We start from the raw sequence: 26,388 nt of genomic DNA on the forward strand, positions 1-26,388 counted from the left end.
ATAATAAAAATAATATCTGTCCAAAAACTAGCTATTTACGTTCAATAATGACCAAGATATCGCGCTTTGAAAAATTCGGTTTATGATAACGTCATCCACCGCGGTAGTGACACCCTTGGTTTCTTCCACCTTGGTTTCATCAGCCGGGGAGACCTTCACTTGCACACTTGTACTCAATGTGAAACTCGAATGAAAGCGAGAGGGAAAAACCAAGGGTATCACTACCGCGATGGATGACGTCATACATCTAGCTCTTAAAGGGGCGATATCTGAGTTAATTTGAATGTAGAAAGTTGCCGTTTAGACAGAATTTTTAGCTGATTTACAAAATTCAAGCATCAAAACACGATTCTGAGACTTGCGCAACTGATCCATTTTGCATGGAGCATTCAAGTTTTTTCAGTTCCTACGAATACAGTCCTTACCGTCTCATAAAGTAACAGAATCAATCAGAAATATACCTAGTATTTTTTTTTTTTTTTTTTTTTTTTTTTTTTTTTTTTTTTTTTTTTTTTTTTTTTTTAATGATTCAAGGAGGACAGAATGTTTGAAAGTTATGCCGAGTGTACGCATCGTAATTTCTGCTCGCACTAGGCACCGGGGAAGATTTAAGATGCTATCTCAGTCACCAGAGACCAAAAATTTACATGCAAGGTGTGCGCATTCGGAAGTAACTTTAAAAGACAACGAGAGTCGGGGGTAAAAGGTCACGAGGGTCGCTTCAGAGTTTGGAGGTAGGGTGGCGCTTATCTGTTATCTGGTTACCGGGATTGTTGATTTACTCCATTAGTAAACACCTTCTAGAGGTTGTTGGAGTTGGAGTGATACAGTGGAGTTTCCCTCTGCTATCGTCAGATAAAACAACCTGAATTTTTCTTTTTCGGAGTTGGTGCGAGGTTTATTCAAATCAAGAGAAGAGCAAGTTCGCATCGGCGTCGGTCTATGCTCGTCAGCTGGAGAGAGCGTTGTCACATCGAATGGAAGCCACTGAAAGCGAATTTACATCAGAATAAACACGAACATCGAGATATCGAAATAAATTACTGGTTTTTCCTTAAATCATTAGGGGGAGAAGGGTTTACCTCGTCTAAGGGCACACTTTGCCCCCGCAAGATCTGTCATATGTAAATTCTATTATAATATATTAAAAGATTTATTTCATGTAAATGCAAGCAGTATGTGAATGCGAAATATCGAATTTCATTCGTGAAATCTAACGGTAGTTTCAGCGTTCACATAACTACTTTTGACTTGACCACTGAAAGCGAATTTACATAAGAAGAAACAAAAACATCGAGATATCGAATTAAATTACTGGTTTTACCTTAAATCATTAGGGGGAGAAGGGTACACTTTGTCTAAGAGCAAACGTTGCCCCTGCAAGATCTATCATATGTAAATTCTATCATAATATATCAAAAGATTTATTACATGTAAACGCAAGCAGTATGCGAATGCGAAAAATCGAATTCCATTCGTGAAATCTAACAGTTAGTTTCAGCGTTCACATACCTTTTTTGACTTAAACTATGGAGTTAAACGGAATTCTTTCGTAACTGACAGTTGAAATTTGCTTCTCTGCAAAATGGATCCATTATGTTCGTCATAAATTTGAAAACCAGTTGTATTTTAGTGAAATCAATTGCCTTATCTCGATGTTTGCTTATTCCCGTTGCCATAAATTTACTTGAAGATGTGCACGAGCGCATGCAATGGCGAGGCGTGAATGATCGATTATCGATATCTCCCTATTTGAAACTGCGGTAAAGAATCGAAAATCAAGTTGTTCGTTGCGAACACCTTATCTATCGATCATTTTCCATAGGTTTATATGACAGACCAATCGATAAATAAAAAAAATAACAAATAATCTGAAAGAGATGCTCGCTGAGAGGAGAGGAGAGGAGAGGAAGAAAAACTGGGCCTCATGTAAATTAAGGTCGTATTATTTCAAGTGCGTTAAAACTAGTAGGAAACTCAATTTCTTAAGTACACCACAGTATAATTTTTCCTTTGAGAAATCCGTGATTACAGAGGCGCTATCTTTGTTTAAACGACTTGTGCGTCGTCGGACCATCCTAAATGTTTTTTTGGACGTATTTCTGGCAAACGGAACTATGTACATAAAGACGTGAGCCCTGATACCCATAAGAATATATGCATAACAGGGCTCACGTCATTATGTCCATAGTTCCGTTTGACAGAAATGCGTCCTATTAACGAGCGGTTGCCGATAAAAATTGCTCCTTTCGGCTACCGAGTTGGCTACGTGGATTGAGGCTCTCGTTACACCCTTTGAAATGTCACCCAGAAGGTTTCATCTGTTGAATGACAACGCAAGACAGGCGCGGAAACTGCCATTGCGTGAGTGGTGGCGGATGCGAAGCAATAAAATTTACGATTTTTAAATTGGACGCAGAGAAGTTTGGATGTTCCGGGAGTAGCGTGAATTAAGGTTGTCACGTTGGAGCCTTGTCACAACAGTGTTAGCTCCGGCTTCTTTCTCCTCGGGCTTGCGATATAGTTTTGAACACTCGCGGATCCTGCCCCGGAACAAAAATGAATACATTAAAACAGCTGTGAACTTACGCGATACGATGAAGTTTCAGCTGTGAGAAATTCGTGGTGACAGTCGTAAAATAGAATTGGTAAGCCTTTCGCGTGTTTTTCCCATGGAGAAGAAAATTAGGTCTTAGGCGTGTCGTGGGCTGAGCATCGTGTTTCTTTCCTAAAGGCGTTGTTAACTTAGTGTTCGTGGAGAGAAAGTAACGCGTCGTCGGTGAAAACTTAAATTGCGTCAATTTTTCTTCCGTTAGTTTTTAGAAATCCATACGTGCATATGATTCAACAAAATATGGCGTACAACTAGTATGGTGATGATATATGTGTGTTCAGAATCTAATATTGGAAGGTGGGCACCAGTTTCGATCAACTAAAGGACGGTAGTTTTAAAAGAATGTGTACTGAAAAATGAAAGCAGTTTTAAATATAACTCATGCGTTTCTTGACGAAAAAAGCATGTCTTTCGATACCCGCCTTCTTTGTAATATTTACCTGAGAAATTATTTTTGTAAATCAGAGGTTGCATCATTACGTGATTTATCACTTCGTTCCAAAGTTAAGTCGTGTTTGCATATACCTGCGCAAATAGCAAACAGCATCGCATTTGTAGTATCTCCATTGATTGAGATTTGACATCTAATGCACGCTTATATTTATGTATAAATCGACACTGAGCCTATACAAAATGAGTATTTCGTTTACGGTTCCTCAAAGTTTTTAGTATTACTTCATTATTTTTAGAGTGTATCTTTAGATATTTTTGCATGAAATCTTCATTGAATTTTTGAATAGTAATGACAAATTTCCTAATTTTGTACATTGAGAATGATTTGTCATCAGTCTAATGAGTAAATTGTGTAGGAGAATCTGCAAACCGAAACACATAACTAACATAATAGATCTGCAACAATAATGATCGCTCAGATTTTTCCTGCTGAATGAGATATCCTGGGTTTATAGAAATTATAAAATAAGCCGTATATGGAAAACATTAAAATTAATCCTGTAGTGTTGTGAAAACAAATAAGAAAGAGAAATGAATAAAACATCAAAACGTTCAATAGTACATAATACTGAAGTGCGTCCTTTTTCGCACAATAACTGCAAATTACAAGCTTTTTGCATCGATAGTCGAGTTTCGTTTTTCCTTTTTAAGGAGATGATTGCACCGGAAACAGTTAAGTACAGTTTGAATCTACAGGTGAACCTGCATGGTACTTGAAATCCTATCATGATTGTGGTCAAAAACACATTCAAACACGTGCGGCGTTCAGGAAGACCGAGAAAAGAATCAAAAGCACATGAAATAAAAAGTAAGGTTAAGTGAGAACATTTGGCCTTTGAAGAGCAATTACAAGGGATATTGCAGCGAGCGCGTAGCGGGGGCAAATGGGTCCTGAACTACATTAACCAGAAATGATAAGGAAGCTGAGCTCTCTGTTCCCGTGTTAGCTACCCCCCGTCATCCCTAGCGACAGTGACATTCTCCCTCCCCTGGAACCCTGCATCAACTCAGCAGAACTCTTAAAACTACACTAACTCTAACGTAAACCAGAGATTTCATCCCACGAGTAAGCGCTCTGACTACCTCTAGACTCTCGACCGAATTCACAACTAAATACATGACAACTGACTCGTGTTTTTCCTCGTATCCTTTTCATAAAAAAAAACGTTGTTGGATTTCTCCTTCCGCTCATTTTTTCCTCTGTTATTTTTTAAAAATAAATCCAATACTTAAAAGCCCCACAAAACCTCAATAAAAGGGCTCCGTAATCAACGTGTATGATAACATTAACTCGGCAGAATAGGCTGGGAGCGTATGATTAAAATTAGTGATTTTTACCGTGACCTTATAAAGTCTGACATTTTGTGCATGTTATGTAAATGTACGGCTGTGATGAATAACGCTGTTAATTGAAGATAGACTCACAAGTGAAACAGGAAAAAAAAAAAAAAAAAAAAAAAAAAAAAAAAAAAAAAAACCAACAACATGAATATCACTCTGAACTTTGAAATGTATATTTGACTTTTTTTTTAAAAAAAAAAGAAACTGGGAAGCTGAGTGCTATGAGTCGGATGTAAAACGACAGCGACTCCAGTTTCATTAAGTAATCGACCTTTTAAATCAGTAACGCATAAACCTGCCTCATGAAATTACAAATTATAATGTTAGTCACATGTGAACTGAAACAACGAGGGAACAGGGACGTTAATGCATGTAACGCAGGCACAAATGCACAGCCGTTGGTGTAATTTGTAACTCATGTGATATGCATTTTTCATAAAATATGGATGTAAATATTTTTGTTTATGACTTTTATCCCAGTCGGGTCTACAGCCACTTACATGAACTGTGACGATTTTGTAGTAGGGTGTTCCGATTCTCCAAAAGTATCGAAAAATAAAAATTATTTCCCCGAGTTTTTCTCGTGGCGCCTAGCATTAGTATTATACCAATCAAAAAAAATTTGAACTTGACCGGAGGATTTTTGAACTTACCACCAGGGCAGTAAAAATTGCCGAAAATGACAAGTTCCTTGCAATTTGTCTTCTAATCCTCCAAAAAATCCCTCTTTACATTCGGAATAACTACTGAGCGTCTTTTTATTTTTTTCTGAGATTACAGGAAGAAAGTACAAGATTGAAAGAAAATTTGGATTAAATTGAACCGAATAAGGTTTATGTACATCCCCCCCCCCCCCCCGATACCAAAAAGTCGACCTACTTGCTCGTATGCCGCGCCTAAAATAACGTCCCTGGAATAGGATTTTTGAGACCAAATCGTTTTTGATATCCTAAATACAAGTCAAAATGTGTGCCACACGAAAAAATGTGATAGTTTTCAAATCTTTCAACTCGCCGGGAACGAGTGAATCTCTTTTGTGCTGTTTTGCTGATCTGTCACATGAAATTTTTTTCGGGGAAATGCGCATCTCAAAGCATTGTACCATACTAATTCTAAAGACAATTAACGAAGCTGCGAAAAACTAAGAATGAAACATCCGAATATTGTTAAGTTTATGCTCGAACGACACCCAGAGAAAGCTGCTTGACCACACTGTAGAATTTGAGAGTCGAGAATACGAACAATGATGCATCGAAGGAACGCAGGAAGCTATACATTAGCTCTTAAATTCCTACATTCAAGCCGCGAGGAACGCGATCCTGATATTTCGGTTGCATTTATTAGACCAGTGCGGTCGCATTCTTGCTTTACCCATCTCAGGTTATTCCATTACGAACGTATGGGCCCGTTGGCCCACGGCAGTGCCCTCCGCGGTTGTCATATCGTCATTCCAGTGCTGATACCATTTCCAGTCATTGAATCAACAGGAGTAATAGTATTTTTGTCTATAATCTGGCAACGTTGCTGTTAGAGCACCACGAACTTGGCCGCCTGAACAATCAGATAATAAGATTTGTGGCTTTCCTTCTCATTTTCGCGAGGGCTAGACTTATGCTGTCATCATCTCGCGTTGCGGCCCAGCGCCCCAGTTAACCCCCCTTCCATCATCATAGAAGTGCCGTTGCATTACTTTTATCGTGTTTAAGGGCGGTTTAGTGTTATGACTGATTTCAAAGAGAATGACGTCAATCAACTTTGATGTTCAAATCCAGTTTTCTTTACGTTTAAAATGTGCAAAGGTACGAAAGAGGAATTCCTAGCTGCTCCGAGAAAATCCTTCCGCGAAAATATTTTTTTTTGCTCATACATATTCTTTTTCACCTTCTAGAAAATGTAATGTTTCCACCTACGATGCAAATGCTGCACTCCGTTTGCGTAGGGCCATATTGAGAAATTGCAAGTTTTTTTTCTTGAGCTTTGAGCTTCATAAGCTCATCAAATGCACGGTCTTAATTTGTTCTTAGGATTATAATATAAGCATGATGGTTCAAAGACCTGCTCCATTTTTTTATTTTATTTGAAAACCAAGTTGCTGCCATTGATTTCCCAATTCAGACGGGATAGGTGTTTTTGTGCAACCGGTTCCATTCTGACAAACTCTGTCTGTGCGTATACTTTTGAGACTTTAATACAGCACTGATGTTTTCGTCAATCTTGATCAAGTTCCTACATAAAATTTGTGTTAAATTTCTTTGCTTATTAAAGATTGTATTCCAAAGTTTTAGTTGAAAAAGTCAAAGTCTGAATTTCAGTAAAATTCTCCTGAGAAATACAATAACAGCGGCACTGAAACACGCTGAGACCGCGACGAAGATGCACCTTTTTACATTCAAACCAATGAAGACGAAAAAAAAAAAAAGAATAGAAAAGAATACGACAAAAAAAAAAAAAAAAAAAAAAAAAAAAAAAAAAAAACATATAAAAAACGGGGTATAGAACTATAGACCCTGAAAAGAAAATTTTATTTTAAGCTGTGCCCCGGTTCTCCCTTGTGTTTTTTCAGTATATTATGTTGGGTTGATCAATTTTGTTAAGTGAAAAATATACATATAGTTTATCTTTTTTCAATATTGATGGATGGGATAAAATGTCTGATACATTAATTACTTCTTTTTGTTTCTACGGGTTAAAATGACACTGGAAAACATTTTATCTTTCATTAACCCTAGAGTTTTACCCTTTGAAAAATAATGATGAGTAAAAGGAGAGGATTTCAAGAATTCCATTCGAGCACATCAATGGCAAAGTAAGTTGACGTCGCAGAAACCTTGATTCTAAACTTTTACTTAAAAAGTGTTTTCCTTTCCTCATCTCTAGTGCATGTCAACACACGCAGATGGCACACCCTTTCGTGCGTTATTCCTCAGAAGTTGAGTAGGGAAGTACTTGGGCGCTTTAAATTTGAGTTTCAGCGTTAAATTCATTATGAAGTTGACATAATTTCGCGTGGTACTGTTTTCTTCGAACCTGATGCAAAGTTTCCGGGTCCAAAACTTGATGGAATCAAATGATTTATGGGAGGGCGGCGAGTAAGTAGAGTCAAGCTTGCTCGATCTTAAATTCATTATAAATTAAAGTTTTTCGCAAGGCAGTGGGCTATGCAGGAAGGCTCGGTGTAGAGTTATACTGGTGCGAAAAGGTGCCGTCCTGGAAACCTTTGAAATTTATTCCGCGGCGAAATGCCGGATTCCGTCGAAAGTCGAAGATTTATGCATTGGATTAGACGGAAAATGCGAAGATTTCCCGTCTGATCTGACGATGAGTAATCCGAAAGGGTGCGGGTGAGAGCGTGGCGCGGTGCGTTGGAAATATAATTTAACAAAATTGATTTATTAGAGCGCGGCCCCGTATATTATGCGCAGGTATTTTTAATCCATTCATAATCTTATAAATACCGAGCTCGGGGAACCTTGTATACCCATATTTTTAACCTTCCTTACCCGAAAAGATTCTCACGGTCGAAGCAAACAACAAACAGTTCATAAATAACACTGCGGATCAACGAATCTTCTTCTCTGTCAATAAACGTAATTCATTTTCTCGTTCTCTCCAGAAATACGCGAGGCGCTGTTACTTCTCGTGAAAATAGGTGTCCTCCACCATACCCTCCTTGCATTTGAGTATACATTTTGTTCACAGGCGGTTCAATAAAATAATTGTGTTTTTCGCGATTTTAGTCCCGTACACTCACTCATTTCTCCCAGAAAAATTATAGAAAATCATCTAGGAAAGCTCTCGGAGATGATTTCAATATTAAATTAAGTACGAAGTTATTCAGAAACTTTTTGTTGTTGAAGCCTGTAAGTGGTAAGGTTAACCCCCCCCCCCCCCCAAGAACCTTCTTTATTGTCAAATAGGTCAATCGGTATAAAAAAGTCAAAACTTCTTCAAGACTTACATTATATACAATACCATAAAATTCCTTACAAAGTGCACAGTATATCATATACTCACCAGAATTATTTCCTGTTGCCGGTAAAATAATTGTCCAGAAGTTTTGGCTACCGCATTTTTATCACTCGGAATATGTGTAGCTTCATCTCGCCTGTGAACAAAAATCGTTTTGAAACCATTAGATTTTTTACTAAAATACAGAAATTTTTATCTTTATTTGTGTGTCTCCTGCAAAAGTTTGCGAAGAAATCGTGTCATTTTTAGACAATGTCGCGGTTCAATTACTCGTAATTTTGTATTTTTGGGAAAATATTGCGGGTTGCGGGAGCTTTCCATACCTGCCACTATAAGTAAACCATGAAGCGTATATGGACACCTCGTGTGATAAGTGCATCTATCTCCACGCTTTATTTATGCAAGATGTAAAATCCCAATAATTTCGCAGGAAAGTTGACTAAAAAAATATGCATTAGCTCTAAATTCCGGTGCCTAACTCGATAACTCCTTGGTTCTCATTGTGTGTGACGTTTGACTATTATGTAGCACATATAGAGGCTATGGATAGTCGTTTACGGATTTTTCAAAATTTAAGGTATGACATATAGATATGGGCAGAGACAGACATAGACATAGGTGTAAAGGTGTCAAATGGGGTGGGAGGGGGGGGGGCAAATTGAAGATGATGATAGATTTGTACCAGAAGAATCTCATTCATTCCTCTTAGATTATACCAATTCAAGACGAAGGATCTGAGTGGGTTGAATTCAGCATATCATCTTCCTCTTCATTTTAGTTGAAATTTGATTTATCAGCAAAGCTTGATTTCCTGAAATACTAGAGGGAAAAAGCGTTTCGTCGCAGCGTCACATCATAAGTAGAGCTCATTAGCCAATAACTTTAGATCTCATTTTATAGGAAGATTTATGTGACGGAAGTCAGGCTGTTTTATCCGTCAATGAAGGCTTAAATCGAATAGGAAACTAAGCTGATGATCTCAACATGAAAACTGCAGGTTCATGGTCGGAGCGCTTTTTCGAGGGAACTTCAGGACAATTTGGATAAAGAGATTAATGCAGATGAGGCTTCTAAAATTATATTTGGTAGCAATACAAGATTACCTCTCTCCAACAGTGATTGGTTCTTAGGTAATTTTTCTTTTATTTCCGTACCCTCGTTCGACGTAGGTAATCGTCGAAGATAACTCCAATTCCGTCGTTAAAATACGCAAATAATATTTAAATAACTAGGGAGGGGGGGGGTATGGCAGAAGTGCTGGAATTAAGAACCAAACACTCAGGCTGGAAACAAAGCCACTAATTATATAAGATCTCAGCCGCTGAAATTTCAGAAAAATCGGATTTATTTCACATGGGGGTTTGAAGCTTGACCCACTTGCGGTTTGATCGCTGCGCGCCATGGGCAACGAGACGGTGCGGTGGATGGGATGAAGTGGAAGGTTTTCGGGATAAATCTGCGAAGCGCACCGGAGATTTAGCAGACCAAGGTCGGCTTATCGTATTGGTCCACTCGGAACTCCAAGAACTGTAAGTTGATCTGTTCCTGGCAACGGAGACTACCGAAAAATTAGATAACTTTCGTGACCACCCTAACCTCAGCAGATTTAATCTATTAAGTTAACGAACCTAAGCTCGGATCTCACACAAGGCTTACATTAATCAGATCATTTTCTCTTCGAAACTTCCGTTTCGAGGATTAAAATCATTATTTATGGTTATTTTAAACTAAGTACCCGTTTTTGGAAATGGAAATACACAAAGGTAGCACAATCAGATCATCATTGTTTTATGCCAAAGTTATCCCCCCTCCCCCCCGAAAAAAAGAGAAAAAGTGCGGAACTGTTAAGATAAGCCAATATGGAAGAATTACCTACATACTCGCGGGATTTTAACCTCACAACTGGTTTTAAAATTTGAAGTATTGTATTGGTGAAAAATTCATTTTCATGTAATAGACTTCATGAAAACTGCAAGAAAGAAGGAGATATCAGACATGAATACTGTAAGTATAAAATACATAGAACATGCAGAAGAGAAGGTTGAAATCTTGACTTTTCTCTTCGATACTCGAAACATATCATGGGCTGTAAAGAAATACGGCAAATAATTGACATTCTTTATTTTATAAATCGGCAATTTGTGAGAGAAGAAAAATATTTATTGGACGTTGATTAAAGGAGAAAAAGAGATTTAGAGAAATGTTAAACTGCCCGTGGAAAATGAGGAGAAGCCAATAAGATTTAATTTTGCGACATTCAGAGTTACACTCGAAGCTTTTTTTTGCGCGAACTGACTTATCGAAGAGTGTTAACAGGGTTTTTGTACGGTATGCGTTAAAACCTTCTCGCGTTTACGGGCCCGAATAATTAAAATTCAAAACGAGCGAACAAGCGTCAGTGCATGGCTTTTTGCACACCCGTACGTTTTAATATGTTACGTATTGTTACGTTAACGGAATTGTTGTAGCGTCGCAGTGCACTCATTTCACTAAATTCATTTTATTTTATTTTTATTTTTTGTTTTGTTTTCTCTCATTAAAATTCTTGTCCATGAACCGGCGTGTTCCCGTATTTTTAATCTCGCGAGTCTCCGATCCCGTAGAAGTAATGACTGAGCCACGATACATACAAACATGTGAAATGTATAATCAAACCCAATGTATGAAGTATAAATTCTTTATGCTAAACTAGTTTAAGTTTAAGTTATAGTTTACCTAAGCATGCACTTGTCCCTCATCTTTCGCATGAAATATCAAAAACAAATCTTAAACTGCAAATAGATTACATTTTGCGCTAAGGAACCACTATTTGGACGTATTTCTGTCAAATGGAACTAAGCGCCGATTTGAGTTCCTTTTGAGGAATTTAGAATGCCGGATAGCGCGTTCTGTCAAACGGACCTAAGCGCCATGGAAAAGCATTGCGAGTATAGGACGGAATGAGCCCGACGCCCGGTTTCGCCGCCAATCCAAGCCCCCCTCTACCTTTCTCACCCTATGGCGCTTAGTTCCGTTTGACAGAAATACGTCCATTTCTGGCCCATTTTAGAAACAACATACATGCCATTGGTTTACCTATGCAGATAAGTGCTTTTGTGGGAGAGCCAAAAATAGTGGTTCCTTTTTGCAAAATGTAATCCAAATATAATGAAGTGATAACAGGAATGACAAGAGCAGAAACAAAACTATCTGCAACCTGCCATTTAAATATATGAGGGGTCTCCAGTAAAACAGACGCATTATTTTATTATTTAAAAGAAAATTTAACAAGGAGAGTCACTTTTGACCGCAAAATCTCCTACCATAATCTATTCGATAATTGCAGATGATGACCCTCTGGACTATATTGGAGGAATTCATTGTAAGTTTACCTAAATTAACTAAAAAGCACAAATTCAGAGTGGAGGTAGCACTTCGCGTCTCAGAGTCCGTGCTTTTAAAAACAGCTTTCGCAGAATGGATCATTAGTCCCCAGGGTCTCCTTTCTGGAGTAAACCGAGGAACTTTGGGATCATCTCTCTCGAAATAAAAACATACCTTTTAGTCCACCCCGCTGCTAAAAGTGGTTTTTGTTTATAAATTTTTTCTTTCTTTGTTTGCAGGAGAAAAGCAGGAAGATGAATCATAGCTTTCCCATAAAATGATGCACTTAAGCATGATCTCATCCTGGAGCTCCCTGAGGGACGATAAAGAGAATGTTTGCTCATAATGAACTTCTACTTAAAACCTCCTCCACCGAAGCCGTTCCTTTTCAATTCAACTTTCGAGCTGTTCTATTCTTCAATAGATTCGTGCATCAGTTGCTTGCTTTCATATTCTGTCAAAAACTCTAACTGTTGGATTTTTTCCTATTTCATATAATGATTTGGAAAATATCAATACAAAAGCTTCAGCAGTGAGCTTATAATGTCTACCTCAGAATTGTCACTTACATATTTTTTTCCTTCTAAGTTTCTTAGTCCACGATGCATTTGATCCATCTACCCATCTGCACCATTATGGGGATTGTACTCATTCACGTTTGTACTTGGTTAAACTCATGGGTAAATGAAAAATCTGACCGAAAGCATTTGGTTTTAGGAAACTTTGGTCTTAAGAAGTTTCAGGGCCAACCAGAAGGCAGCTAAGGTTTTAAAGTACTTTTTTATAAACTTTGGATCGCCATTTGCCGAATAAGTAAAACTTCCAAATAATTCAACTTCAATGTCATCGTGCTGCTCGGTAACCGTGATAAAAGTCAATCCGTAACTGTCAAATTGAAGTTCTCTAATTTTACCGACACGGTAAATTTTTGCCATGGGTCAAGGAAAAAAAGCGGTGACTATTATTTCCATGGGAGGAATCAAACTGCAAAGTTATCTTTTGAAATTGGAGAGTTGCAATTTCGAGATCAAGTTCTTATGTGCCCGGTCCGTGGAATACAGAGTGAAGGAAACAAGGGAAGAACGGTCGAACTAATAGACGAGGAAGGAAGCGCCAAAAGAAACAAGAAAATTATATTTCAAGTAAATGGTTTGTAACGTAATCAAAATCATAGCCGGGTATTGGAAAACGATTAACTCGAAGAGTAAGTCTTCCTCTCGGAAAATACCATAAAACTGAAGTTTTGTTTTAACAGCGCGCCTTGCTGTCTCGGGTTATACTACTCGCGTAACGGCATCGACAAATCCTCCCCCTCGCCCCCTTGCCCGCGCCGCCGGCCGCCGCACATGCATATTCCAAGTCGGGAATCGGAAATCCCTTACCAGGAAAAACGCCGTAAGAAAATTCAGACGTTGCCAAATTTCTTCCGATTAAAATCAAATTTTATTCTCAAAAATCCATATTTTTCTCCAATTTTTTCCACACATTCTTATTTGCGGATAAATCTAACGTATTTGAAAATTTCAAAGAAAAATACCGGTAACTTTCCGCTGAAATAGATATTTTGTGGGAAGAAATTTGGCAAAGTCTGCATGTTCAGAAGGCGTTTTTCCTGAGCACGGCGGTTTACTACCCCTGATGATAGCTTTTAAAATAAATCATGGCTCACACCTCCCGACAGTTCTACCAATAAAACATCTTTTCTCGCCTGAGCTCGCCTCGCCATTTCCCCGTTCTGATTTCCTCTCAGCAGCGCGGGGCGGCACGGCGCGGTGTCACCGTTCGCCGGCTACCAGACATTCTGGACCACCATTTTTATTGCCGATTCCATTAACTTCTGCCTCCTGCCCTCCGTCTTAACTTTAATTAAATCCCTCTCAAGTTTGGACGCAACGCATCGAGCTTTATGTCTTACTCCTCTCTCATCCGCCAAGAGTCGGGAAGTCTCGGCTATCGCTTCAAACTTGCGCCGTCGAACAATTCAATTCAACTTTTTCCCTCCCCGGTCTCGTCCACCGAAAGTTCTCTGGATCTTTAATGATATCCCGGGTTTTGTGCATGACAACTCCTTAGACATCTCTCCTTGTCTGGCTATTAATCCTTTTCGCTTGGTCTTCATTTCAATAATATGAAAAAGTGAGTAGATTTACGAGAGAGAGAGATACCCCGACTTTCAACCACCTGTAAAAGCCGTAGATTGAACTTGCAGTCGTACGATTTACTGATCCGATAATTTGTCAAGAAATCACAAGTATAACTAAATAGCTTGTTTCAAAATCTCAAGACATGCTTTACTTTCCTGAATGAGAATAAACCGAAATATCTCCTAGCAATGTTCTGTGAATATTTCTGAATTATTAAACAGACAGTTAAAAAAAGAAACAAAAAAGAAGATGAAAGAAAACTTGGTCAGTATCAACTGGACCACATTTTTTAATTTGAAGCTACAATGTCAGGCTCAGTTTAGAATCAACGTATGCTGCATTGGTTTTCTTTCAGAAGTGTGTTTCCGGATATGCCATACATTTTGGTTCCTTCTTGAGGAAATCTTTGGAACAAGGGCGTATGAGAATTGCGATGCTGCTTAGATTGTGCGACTTCCTATACAATTTGCAGCGAACTCACAATCAGTTACACATCCATTTAATTATTTTCACAGAAAAATAAATAAAACATTATATGTTTTTTTTTTTCAGAGAAAAATCCTAACAGTGCTTCCAAACTGTTAAACTGGAAACGATGCACTAAGTTGTTTAATCTTCAGCATAGCAAGTCTTATACGCCCTTCTTCATAGGAGCTCCTCAATGGAGAATTGCATGCAAATGTTTTATTGCTTCATCCGAAAGTGTCTAAAGAGCTGATTTCACAGTATTTTTTATAATTTTTTTCTGATATGGGAAAAAGCATAAATATAGATTTAAAGGTGAGAAAATGCACCGCCTAGTGACGTCATCTGCCGGCATTTCCCATTTAAACACACATATTTTCGCAGATTAAATCATTTCGTCATATATTCTCCAATAATTATCGTTCAATTCATGAACCAAGGGTATCCTTGTGTTAAGTTCACTCAGTAGTTTCCACTTAAACATAAAATTCATCAAATTTCTGACACCTGTAAATTCTCAATTGCAAAATGAGGTCTAATTTTTCAAAATAATAACATTTTGACCGCGATTTGCAACATCGTAATAGGAGGTACGCATTTTTTTAACTTAACCATCAGTATCGACACTCACGCGTTTCTCATTCGTTTCGCTTGTTTTACCCATTCCCCTAATAATACCTCTGGAAGTTCTCCTTTCATTGAAAATTTTCACCCCTTAGAATTCTCAGTTCTTGAGCTTTGAGCACGGGAAAAACAGGGGGAGTGATTGAGGCGTATTTTCATGGAATTAAAAAGAATCAAGGGCTCCGCCAACGGAGTATCTGTATTGATAAAAATTTTACCACCCTCCCCTCTCTCATGTGCTTCTCGAGAGGAACCGAAGGTGCGTTATGCCATTGACAGGTTGAGTACACTGCCATGCTGAGGAAAAACGCCGTATGAACCTTCAGGCGTTTGCCAAATTTCCATGTATAAAACACGAATTTTCTAATAAACTTAGGAATATTTTTCGTCCAATTTTACAGATAACGTTGTTTGCAATTTCACCGAAAGTTCCTGAAAATTCCAAGGAAAAATATTCATGACTTTTCTCAAGAAAGGACATTTTATTGAAGGAAATCTGGCAACTTCCGAAAGTTCATGCGGCGTTCTTCCTTGGCACGGCAGTATAACAGTCAGAGCAATGCTGTGTTTTCTGTAAGAGTTTAAAAGGCCATTTTCCAAGCAACATGACAATGCTGATGGGGGGAGGGGTGATTGTTTTGTTAACGAGGATAGGTAGAAATGTATTCAATATTTGTCACCGTCAGCAAAACGCGTTGGATTTCTCTGCGCACTGAACACATAGTGTCAGATTGAAGAGAAAATGAACCCTTCTTTAATTTAAAGATTTCCTCATTTACTCATTTGGTTTCCTCTTTTAAATTAAAATGATTCGTGGAAATTAGTGGGTTTTTTTTTATTTCACTGAGCATTTTCTTATTTTAGGACATTATCATTTTTTGGACCACCATTAAAAGCGGGACTTCTCAATAATTGTATTGTGTACTTGCAGTGGTTTACTAGGTGTTGAGGAAGAAATTGTTATTAAAAGCTGCCGATCTCAGAAAATTTGGCAACTTTTGCAACTGATACCAATCTTAACTCTGAGAGGCTTAAAACGGGAACGATCATGTTGTGAAAAGTCTTTCAATTGTTTTAATTCACCCCTCATTCAAGGAGAGAATGTGCATGATTTTCGGGATCAAGAGGGAGGCAATGACACAGATCGAGATTAGAGCTCGATTTTCAGAGGAGTGCTACCTGCTTGGTTACATGATCGCACACTTTTTCTGCTTCTCTGTCACCTCAAACGAAAACGCATTTGTACGTAAACTCAGAGGATCTGGAAATAAAAGGCCTCAAAAAATAATGTAGTATTTTAAGCTTCATAGAGAGGAGTGTTACTCTCCAAACAGTGGCTTTTTTCGTAGCAAAAAGTCTCTTCCTAATGTGGACGATACGCTTATCTCGAACCCTCTTGAATTTTATCAAATTTTTTTAAAACAGACTACACATTCAAAGTTTGATGGAGTTTAATAATTGGACTACTTCAGCAAAAACCCTCAGCAAAAAGAACGGATTTACCATTTGACTCCCTACGCCTACTACGCCCTATATGCGCTTTTACGAATGAGCCAGAAATTGTAGTTCCGAATTGCAAAATAAGATCAAATTCTATGAAGAATTAAAATTATTCGTAGATTTACAATTAGAGTACACCGTTAGACGTTTAACATCTCGACGAGTTGGTGTAGGAGATTTTTACGAATTCACATCCCGTGCAACGATATTCAAACACAAAAAATTGGCTTTTAACTTCCTTTCTAGGATTTGTGTTAAACTCAGATTCTCAGTGTTAATGACTATTACACAAAAAAACACGCTGTGTGTGAGCGGACGTAAAAAGTGGAAGAAATGACGTCTGCCATTGATCTTCAGCACGCACAAGCCTCTCAAAGATGCCTACATCTAGAGTTTCGTTCATCAACATCCCGAGTCGTGGCATGCTGCCTTGCTAAGGAAAAACGCCGTATGAGCATTTGAGCGTTGTCAAATGTCCTCTCAGAAAATAGTTATTTTCGAAGAAAGTTATGAATATTTTTCCTTGAAAATTTCAGGAACTTTAGGTGCAATTGCGAACAAAATCATCCGAAAAATTGGAAGGAAAATATGCATAGGTTTACTAGAAAATTCTTGTTTTATCAAAGGAAATTTCGCAACGCCCGAAGGTTCATACGGCGTTCTTTCTTAGCACAACAGCATGCACGCCCATCTTCCTTAAGGCATTTTTATCCACCCAAGTAGCGTCCGCGGTAGCTTACCGATAGAACGCTACGTTTTTAATTATACGTGATTCCTTGGAAAGGATGGATATTTATCCTAGAATTAATGTGAAACCCGGAGAATATCGTGTAAAAGAGATCTAATTAGGTGGAGATAAGTGGTTTCTTCGGCGTGGCTTTAATGAATACCCCGCGTCTCCGTCCTGGCCTCGGCGGCGCACGGTGGATCGAGTCAGTAGGAGAGGTCGGACAAAATTTGGAAACTTTAAACACTTATAGCTCCGTTTTTACAAAACTTCAAGGATCCAAAATTAGCTCCATTGGTTTTCTCGTGAAATTTCCTATTATAAGCACCCCTTAAAATTTTAAAAGTGACGAAACAAACAGCAAAATTTGTAGTTTTAGTAAAAAATTTCATATCCGATCTCTCTACTCGACTCGACCCACTGTGCGGCGCCGTGCCACGTCGGCAACCCGCCGAGGAAGATAAGCGATCCGCAGCACCCTTAATTAAAATTAGCATCTTGATCGACCCACGAGCGCGCCGCGAACATGAGTCAAACGCCGGGGAGAGGGTGCAAAATAAGTGGAGATATTTTCATTTTTTATGAGCGGGGGCTCCCGTGCCCCTCTGAAGATGCAGCGACTTGCGAAAAGGCGTCAAGTAGGGAAGAGGAAAGCGGGCGAGGAGGAAGTGTAGGCGGCACGAGACAGCAGGAGGTATCGGTAGCATCTTCGGAGGCTAGGAACAACGAGACGAGTGCACGAAAGATGTAACTTAAGTTGAAAACTAGCTGTGAATTCTAAGCAGTTTTTCAAATGAAACTTATCACGCCCCGACCCTTCTCCGCCCCCGCACCTCCGCCGGCGCTCCCGCTCCACGTACCGCTTGCGTCCTCCTTCCGCTCCCGCGGAAAAGCCACAGCGCGGTGCGGCGCAGCTAACCGCACTCCCCGTGTGGCCCGGGGCCCGCGGCCTGGCAATAAATAACGGCTCCTATGTGCCCTTTCTTAACAGTTTTTGAGAGGAGGTGGGGTGTGACCGGGGGCCGCGGCGGAGGGGGGGGGGGAGGGGGTCGGTTTCGTCGGCTAAAGAATTCATAGTCACTGGATGAACCCATCTGCCTCGTTCCCCGCCCGCTCAAAAAGTAGGAGCTGCTATTATTTTTGAGGATTGGAGCTTTCGAGAAGCGGCGAGCACTCCGCACAGAAGGGAGCATTGCCGGCCGCGCGGCAGCTTTTATAGACGCTGACACCAGCTGCGGAGAATTTTCCCCATTTGTGGATTACATTTTGGCAGAACGGCATTATATATCTCGTCTTCTTGCCAACTCTCACGAGTTTTAACCCGACGCACACAAATTACCCCTCGGACCTCGCATCAAATCGGATGAAATACGGAGCGAATAAATACAATATCTTTTTCCGAAGTGCTTTAATATTTCCTCCTCTTACCCCTTCGCAGCTGTTCTTGAGTTTCTTCAATTTTCACTCATAAAATAGTAACCGAAAAAGTTTCATCTTATAGGGCGCATGTGCGGTTTTGGTAATTCATTTTCATCTCATAGGGCGCATGTGCGGTTTTAGTAATTCATTTTAATATTAATTGTACACCAATACATTCAGTAGGAATGTGCTACTGAATAAGAGTCATGAGGACTGTGATTAGCCTTCACTTTGTTAGATAGGCAAGAACGGGCACACATGAGCCGCAATAGTGGTATCCGTATTTTTGTTCTGTCCAGTTTGATTTTAACGACTATCTGAAGCTACCATTGAATTTTTGAAGTAAATTGTTGCTATCTTCTCATATTTGCTTTTACATTACATGCTATATTGCTATTATATTTACCACTTATGCCATCCTCATCCTTTCATAATGAATCAGAGACCTCTTTTTAACTTTAAAGGTGGTTCAAGGATGCCTAAGATGAAGAATTTAGGGTAAGAACATCTAGAAGGCGGGATTTCCAGGAATTATGGCTTAAAAACGAATTTAAAAAAGAAAACCTAAAATCTGGACAAGACTACACAAATTGCGAGTTGTTCGATGTCAAACGCCTCTTTATGTCAACTGAAGGTGACATCATTTTCAAAAGACATGTAAAAGTGATCGAATTAAGCTTTTGAATTCCATGTAAATAAATGGTCCCAAAAGTTTTTCTCTGGCAACCGAATTTTAAACTTGTTAATAGTCCTGACAAAATAAAATCTTTCGGGAATCTACCTGGAACGTAACATTAAAAAATAGATGTAATTGAAGTTACTTATGACGATACGCCATTATAACCATTTGTGGTGCTGAATTGTAATGTTAATTTAATATTTTTCACGCAAATATTCTTTGCGAACATCTGCCGTTTTTCTGTCCAGATGTATCCATGAAAGTCAATACGCTTGCCATTTTAACTTCTGCACGCATTTAACTAAAGTTTATATATCGTGTATATAAGTTTTATATAAAATGCCCATGAAAATAATTATTCATATTTTCAGAAGATAACGTTTATATAAAATTTATATAATTGAGGAAGGGTTTTTATAAATTTTCTTTATACGCATAGTATCCTTTTGCTTAATTTGCTTAATATAACTGTTATATAAATGACCTGAATGACTTTAACGTAAACCTATCTCATTTTCATGAATGATGATGATGATCTCATTTCAATGAACACCCTCGACTCTCAGACTGCGTGGGATAGGTATTATTAGAGGTACTAGTGGCTCCGAGACGAGTTAAAAGGGGATATTTCGGCACACAATCCGAGGAGCCCTGTTACCTCAGTTGGTAGCGTGTCTGGCTCATAACCCTGCCCAGTTAGACAGCAATATTTTAAAAAATATTGAAATTTAATATATTTTTAAAATGTTTTTCATGTATTTTTAAAATATTTTCAAAAGTACTTTTGAAATACAATCAATGAATATTTTTAAAACATTTTAAAAATATATTAAAAATATAAAAAATTAAAATTTTTAAAATAATATTTTATAATATTTTTAAAGTATATCATAATTATTTTTGTTAATATTTTAAAAATATTATTAAATATTATTTTAAAAATTTTGATTTTTTTTAAAATGTTTAAATTAATATTATAAAAATTTAAAAGAAAAAAGGAAATGATAATAATAATAAATAAATAACATAAATACATCGACATAAATTCAAACTAGAAAAAGGCCCAAATAATTAAAACTGGAAAAAGACGCAATTATAAAGTTAAAAAATAGAGAGAGAGAGAGAGAGTTAAAAAAATGAGAGTTAAAAAAATAGAGAGAGTTAGAAAAAATGATAGTTAAAAATCATGATAGTTAAAAAAAAGAGAGAGCTAAAAAAATGAGAGAGAGTTAAAAAAAATGAAAATGAAAAAATTACATCATGAAATAAAAAACAATAAATAGATAAATAATAAATAATGTTGTATCGTCCAAGCTGCATGGACTTTTCGATGGTCATGAAATACTTCGAGCCATTTGTGAGATTCCGAATTTAATTGGAGACGCGGGTTCAGGAATCCTGGAGACAGTGCGCTTTGAAATGCTGCGCAGAAACATTTAAAATTAGCCGGAGGAAGGTGAAGGTAGCGGAAAATCATACAAATTAAAGAGCCACTGAATCGTAAATGCGGAAGCACCACATTCATCTTAGTATCAAGTAACGAGTGCAAGGGAGGATGGTCAGAGAATAATTCGAGCGCAAAATGTTATTTAAGCCGAACCAGAAACGCTGACTCGTGAAAATTCTGGCAAGCACCACCGCATTTGGGAAAATGGATTACACATTTGCCCAGAAATATAATCAGGGTGTTAGGATTCTAGGGCGGAAGCGGGTCGCATACATTAATTTTGGGCCATTGACTAATTTAGTGTGATAGGTCGGCCAGAGGATCATATTATTAGCAGCAAAATTCTTTTGTAGCTTATCTCAAGTGAGGATGCTACGACGGAATAATTATTGCGATGTCACTCATGGTATATTGCACACAAGTGACAGACACACCTGAGGGCACTTTCTATGCGCAAAGATCTCACAAAAATCACGTTGAGCGCATCAGCAATGTCTTAGGTTTGTATTAGTTGCCCGCAATTAGATTTGCCTAAAACGAGACGTAAAAAAACCCAACCAACATAAAAAAACTGTCTTACAAGATGTCCATCGCGTTTAATTTACACCATCAAAACGCCAGATTATATACATAAATTATCAATTATAATTTTCTGTTTTTTTTTCATCATTGTACAATGTATATCGACGGTGTGAGTCGGCAATCTAATAACTCGGTTTGCGACGTTGCAAACTTCCTGTCATACTTGATTTTTTTAAACGGGAAACTCAACGGTCATTCTTTAAAACTGCCGTGATTTTTCTTCTCTGTGCGAAGAAAATTCTGCAAAAACTTCAAGTAATGATGTCAATTTATTCTCCTTCAAAAAGTAACATAGAAGCGGAGATTTTCAGACACCGCAAACGAGTTATGTGATTGCCGACTCACACCGTCGATATCCCTTTATAAACAAACGATTCAATGCTAATTAAATGCTGGTTCTCAAAATAAGTCTACGGTCTATTTCAAACGAACTCCTGGTTAGGTATTTGTTCATATAAGAACACATAGTTAAATGGCCTCGTAATGGAATCCGGGTTTACGCAATTTCTACACATCTAAGTAGCAGCTTTGCATGAGAATAAAATTAAGAGGAGGTGAGTACTAAAAGCCCACCTCTTGCACGAGAACCATTAGAGCTTGAATTAATTGATTTTGGTTGGTTTTTTCAAGTTTAATTTGAAAGCGGTCAAAACGTCATTAATCTGGCAAGGGCGTATCATTTTTATCACATGAGTCTCGGATAGCATCGAGTTATGCGGGGAACAGGGCTCACGAGGAAACCGAGATACGCCCTTACATCAGAGGGACGATAAGTTCTTACGAAATGAATTTTCTTAACAGTGCTTCACACGGCTAAAATGTTGGGGGAAAAAATATTGAAAACTCCCACAAATTGTAAATACGATGACTAAGGTTGACGTTGAATGCGTCACCATAAGCATCAGAATTTCAGAATGGGATGCTGAAAAAATACCCCGCTTAAAGTCCGCCAGGCTGAGCATTGCTTCGATCGCAATGACTTTTTCATGCACTATCGTAATGATGTCAGTCGCTTTTCCTTATTTTCCTCAATATTTGCGTCAGAACTAAGCGGTACTCCTCGATTCTAAGTCAGTTGCCGTACACCATCAACGGCTGACTTTTGATCATGCACGTTAATTGGAGGCGTACAAAACGTCATTACAACAGACGCAATCTTCCCAAAATCCTCGCAACTTACAAAGTGCGCGTAAGATAAAAAACTGAAATGCAAAAGGTTCTCGTGGTTCCGAGAAATGTCACACGTTGCCCTAGTGAGTAACCTTGTAGACTGTAACGTGCATAATTTGCGTCCAAATTCATCCAGTCGTAAAGGGTATTTCCGCGTGTCTGATCTTCATTCTCATCGCGGTGATCAACCTCAGACTGAATCGAGATTTAGATCCAAACTTGTGCATGTGGGTAGTGGTGGTCTCATGAAAAGTTATCTTAACTTTAGTTTAAAATTCATGGTAAACAGTTCAATGTTGCTTCGATGAAATACCTGTTGATCTGTGGCGTTTATTTTATCATCTTCGCTATTGAAATGGTATGTACAAATGTCATTACGTATCAGACAAAATTAGTATTGGCTTATTATTAAAAGTGCAGATACGTTTATTGAATTTCATTTATTTATTTTTTTGTGTCTCCGTGAGAATCTAAACGTTTTCACATGCATACAGTACCTTTTTATTTCTCAATATTGGTCCTGACTGAATTCTATGCTCCCTTTCACAGCAGGGTCAAATAATTTGTATGATATGTTATTTCAAATTCCACTATTTAGTTATTTTCATCGCTTATCTTTTCTTGCAAATTCCGTCTTAGAAATTTCCTAATTTTGTGATGTGGACCTTCAGTTTTACGGGCAAACCTGGGGAAAATTTTATTTTAAAGGCAAATTCTTGAGACGTAAATATTAGCATACAAAAATCTGATTTTATGTCGCTCTCTAGGGCGCCCAAACAAAGATTTTTTGGATCTTGCAACGTTTGTGACAAAAGCTGACTCTCTATAAAAAGCAGGAATGAGCAATTGAAGAATTGAAAGTAAAAAAAAAAAAATTACAACATTTAAAGCTTCTCTGTGAAATCACCCATTGATTACCATCCGGCAAAAACACAGACTTCAACTGGAATCAGTGTTGTTAACATAGAAATTCCGCGAAAAATAGATGGAAGATTAGAAATATTTGTGTTTTTTAAACAGAAAATTTCAACGCAGACTTGAAAGACGCGAAAGGTGTCATTTTTGAATTCTTGCGGAAAAAGCAAAATTCGTCAAAACACGGGAACATAAAGGCAGAACGAAAGGACAACTATATTCAGAGCGAAAGCTGATTGCGGCTCCAAATCATGTTCTAATTTGAAAATTGTGCAAACGAATGCGAAAATAATTTTTTTAAACTTAAATTTATTCAAGTTTCCATTTTTACGTCTTGTTCATTGTTTAACTTGATTTTTATTTAACAAGGTGGTGGAATGGCACTGGACCCATATCACATTGCGGGGAAATCAAAACCAAAAAGTTCCAAAAATTTCAATTAGAGTCAAAAAATTTTTGAGCTGTAACAGTTTATTACAGCTTCTCTCTAACAGCTTTTTGAGCTCCTTGTTACATACAGTTCGGACCATTTCTAAGCGTTTTTATCTCGCTTAATTTTTATTCATGGTTATATGAATAACTGAAACGCCATTTTAAAAAACTTTTTTTCGTGATCACTTCCTCATCTAGTTTTCGGTCAAGCGGTGACCTCACCCATACAGGACTCCGACATAATCCGAATTGGGTTATTGTCACTTAATGCCCAAGTGAATAGAAAAGAATAAATTGCATACATTCGCTTGGACCTGAGGCGAAAAATTTATCTGTAATATGTTACTTTATTTAGTTAGTTAGTTAGTATATTTTAAGACATTCAGCGTCACAGGCTATTAACGTCTTAACAGAGAATTTTGAAAATGGGAGTATATATATTAATCTTTATTCCACGTCTGATTTTTACCCGCATTTTCAGGTAAATACAGTAACTCCTCTTGATCAGACTCAGTTGAGGTCATGGATGAAAAGGCCGGACCCGTGTCAATATTACCAAACAAATCAAGACGGTCACAGAGACCGACGCAGCATCAAAAAGATGAAGGCAGAAAATAAGAAATGTATAAAGGAGTGTGGAAAACGCCGAAAGGAACTCATGACATTGCCTCTTGAAATGCGAAGTAGATGCCCGTACACCTCCTCAGCGTTATGCGAGGAGGGTAAGGGTCTGCCTAGGTGTGCATTTGAAGTTTACAAAGATCAAGGTAAGCGGGATTTCATTGCAATTTTAACAGTTAATGACTGCGTGGACTTATCAACAGCCGCAACTCCTAGACCCTCTTTGTCGGCCTCTCAGTCATCTCATTCTTTTCAGTCAGTCTCTTCCAGATCGCGCCGGAACCGTGGGTCCAGAATTCTCAGATTTTTTGGATTCGGAAAGTGAAATCTACATTGAAATGAGGTTGTGGTAGTTGAGTGTCATGGACGAATAGAATGGTAAGCATATGATCGAGAGAGCTATAACCTGATTTCGTTGATAAAATTAGAAAATACCGACTACTCTCGATTAGAGTTCCTTTATACTGAGAGTAAAGACAATACGAATCCATTTCTGATTGGCTCCCGTATTTTAGGCCTCCATAGTGGCACAAACGACAGTAAAGATTTACATTCTCACCGATTGCAAAGATTATACACAGGAATGGACCGGGAGATTGGGGGAACGGCATGGAACAAACGAAATGAGAGAAGGAACGGAAACAGGAATTCGAGAGTGAGATGATCAAAGATTACGAAAAACGTTCAATTTGTGTACTTTTTATTCCCGTTTGTGACATCCACGAGCCACGTCTGTAAGTCTATGAGTCTATAAAGAGACTCTGTTCTCGATTTTTCGCGACATTGGTAGGGTTACGAAGTTCACAAAATAGGTTCACGGACAATATCAGCTATAACATTTTAAGATGATAGTTTTCTCTTAACGAATGAATTTGTGAAAATTTTGATTGATAAGAACAATTGTTTCCCGTAAGTTTTTAACTCATGTAATCGCGCCAAACTCTGTGCAGTCGGCGTGAAATTGTCTCTGACGTGAAACGCGTATGAGCGCCTACAAGGCTGCATGAATACTTCACGCATTGCGCCAAACAGAATGCGGTCGGCATGGAACGTATTAGCGCCTACAAGACTGAATGAATACTTCACGCATTGCGTGTACACCACGGTGCGCGCTTTAATCGTTGAACATTCAAAATTTTGTCCAATACGATTTGCGATTTTTGGCTTAATAACCCAAACGATGATGTAAAATAACTCAAAAGCTTATCTTATTTTGTCAATGAAATAAAAGTCACTTCTCTCACAAATTTTATATTTTAATCTTTCTAGCACATGACAGTCACTATCACTCAACGTTGAATAAAATTATATTTTCCATATTATTCTTGTTTTCTTTTTGAATGAAATCCAAACTGTTTGTGAAATTACCACGCGCTGTGTTCCTTTCAACAATTTTCCGTAAGAAACATTTAAAATTCTTCTATTACAACTTCAACGGATCGGAATAAAAATAATGCATTACAGAATGAATGTAGTAATGTAGTATGGCTGATTTTTGTGCCATTTTTTCCCTATAAAGCTCCCAGACCATCTCACTTTCCATTTCTGGTAACAGTTCGTTCTAGCGTTCTACTGACAATGAGCTGATTTGCATGATTGTTGCGACTGTAGACGGCTGCGATAGTCTTTAGATAAGCTTCTTCATTTCAGGTATTAACCATCGAAATAACTGTTTTTTGCCAAACATTTCCTGACGACTTTCGATGCCTGCATGCGCGAAAATTCGGAAAAATGTGACTTTCTTACGTGTTATTAATTCGTTTAAACTTAATGTTTGATGATGGTGAAGCAGGGAAGCTATATTCTCACCAAAAAGTCTGCCCCCGCATTTATTAATTATGCCGTTGATGATAAGTTCGTGCCCAATATTTAGGGGGCTTAACTATGGCTCAAATTGGTGCGACTAGTTAACGATAGGGATGG

General features: G+C 38.1%; 1 protein-coding gene across 2 annotated transcripts in view; it reads right to left on the reverse strand.

Moving 5' to 3' along the window:
* The window catches only part of LOC109035577 (uncharacterized), a 197,112-nt gene that overhangs the window by 30,890 nt on the left and 139,834 nt on the right, over positions 1-26,388 (reverse strand). For both annotated transcript variants that reach the window (XM_019049261.2, XM_019049260.2), the window contains one exon: positions 8,423-8,513. The gene's annotated coding sequence lies outside the window, so the exon portion shown is untranslated. The remainder of the gene's footprint in view (positions 1-8,422; positions 8,514-26,388) is intronic.

The sequence above is a fragment of the Bemisia tabaci genome, chromosome 1, assembly GCF_918797505.1.
Source record: "Bemisia tabaci chromosome 1, PGI_BMITA_v3".
Classification (NCBI taxonomy): Eukaryota; Metazoa; Arthropoda; class Insecta; order Hemiptera; family Aleyrodidae; genus Bemisia; species Bemisia tabaci.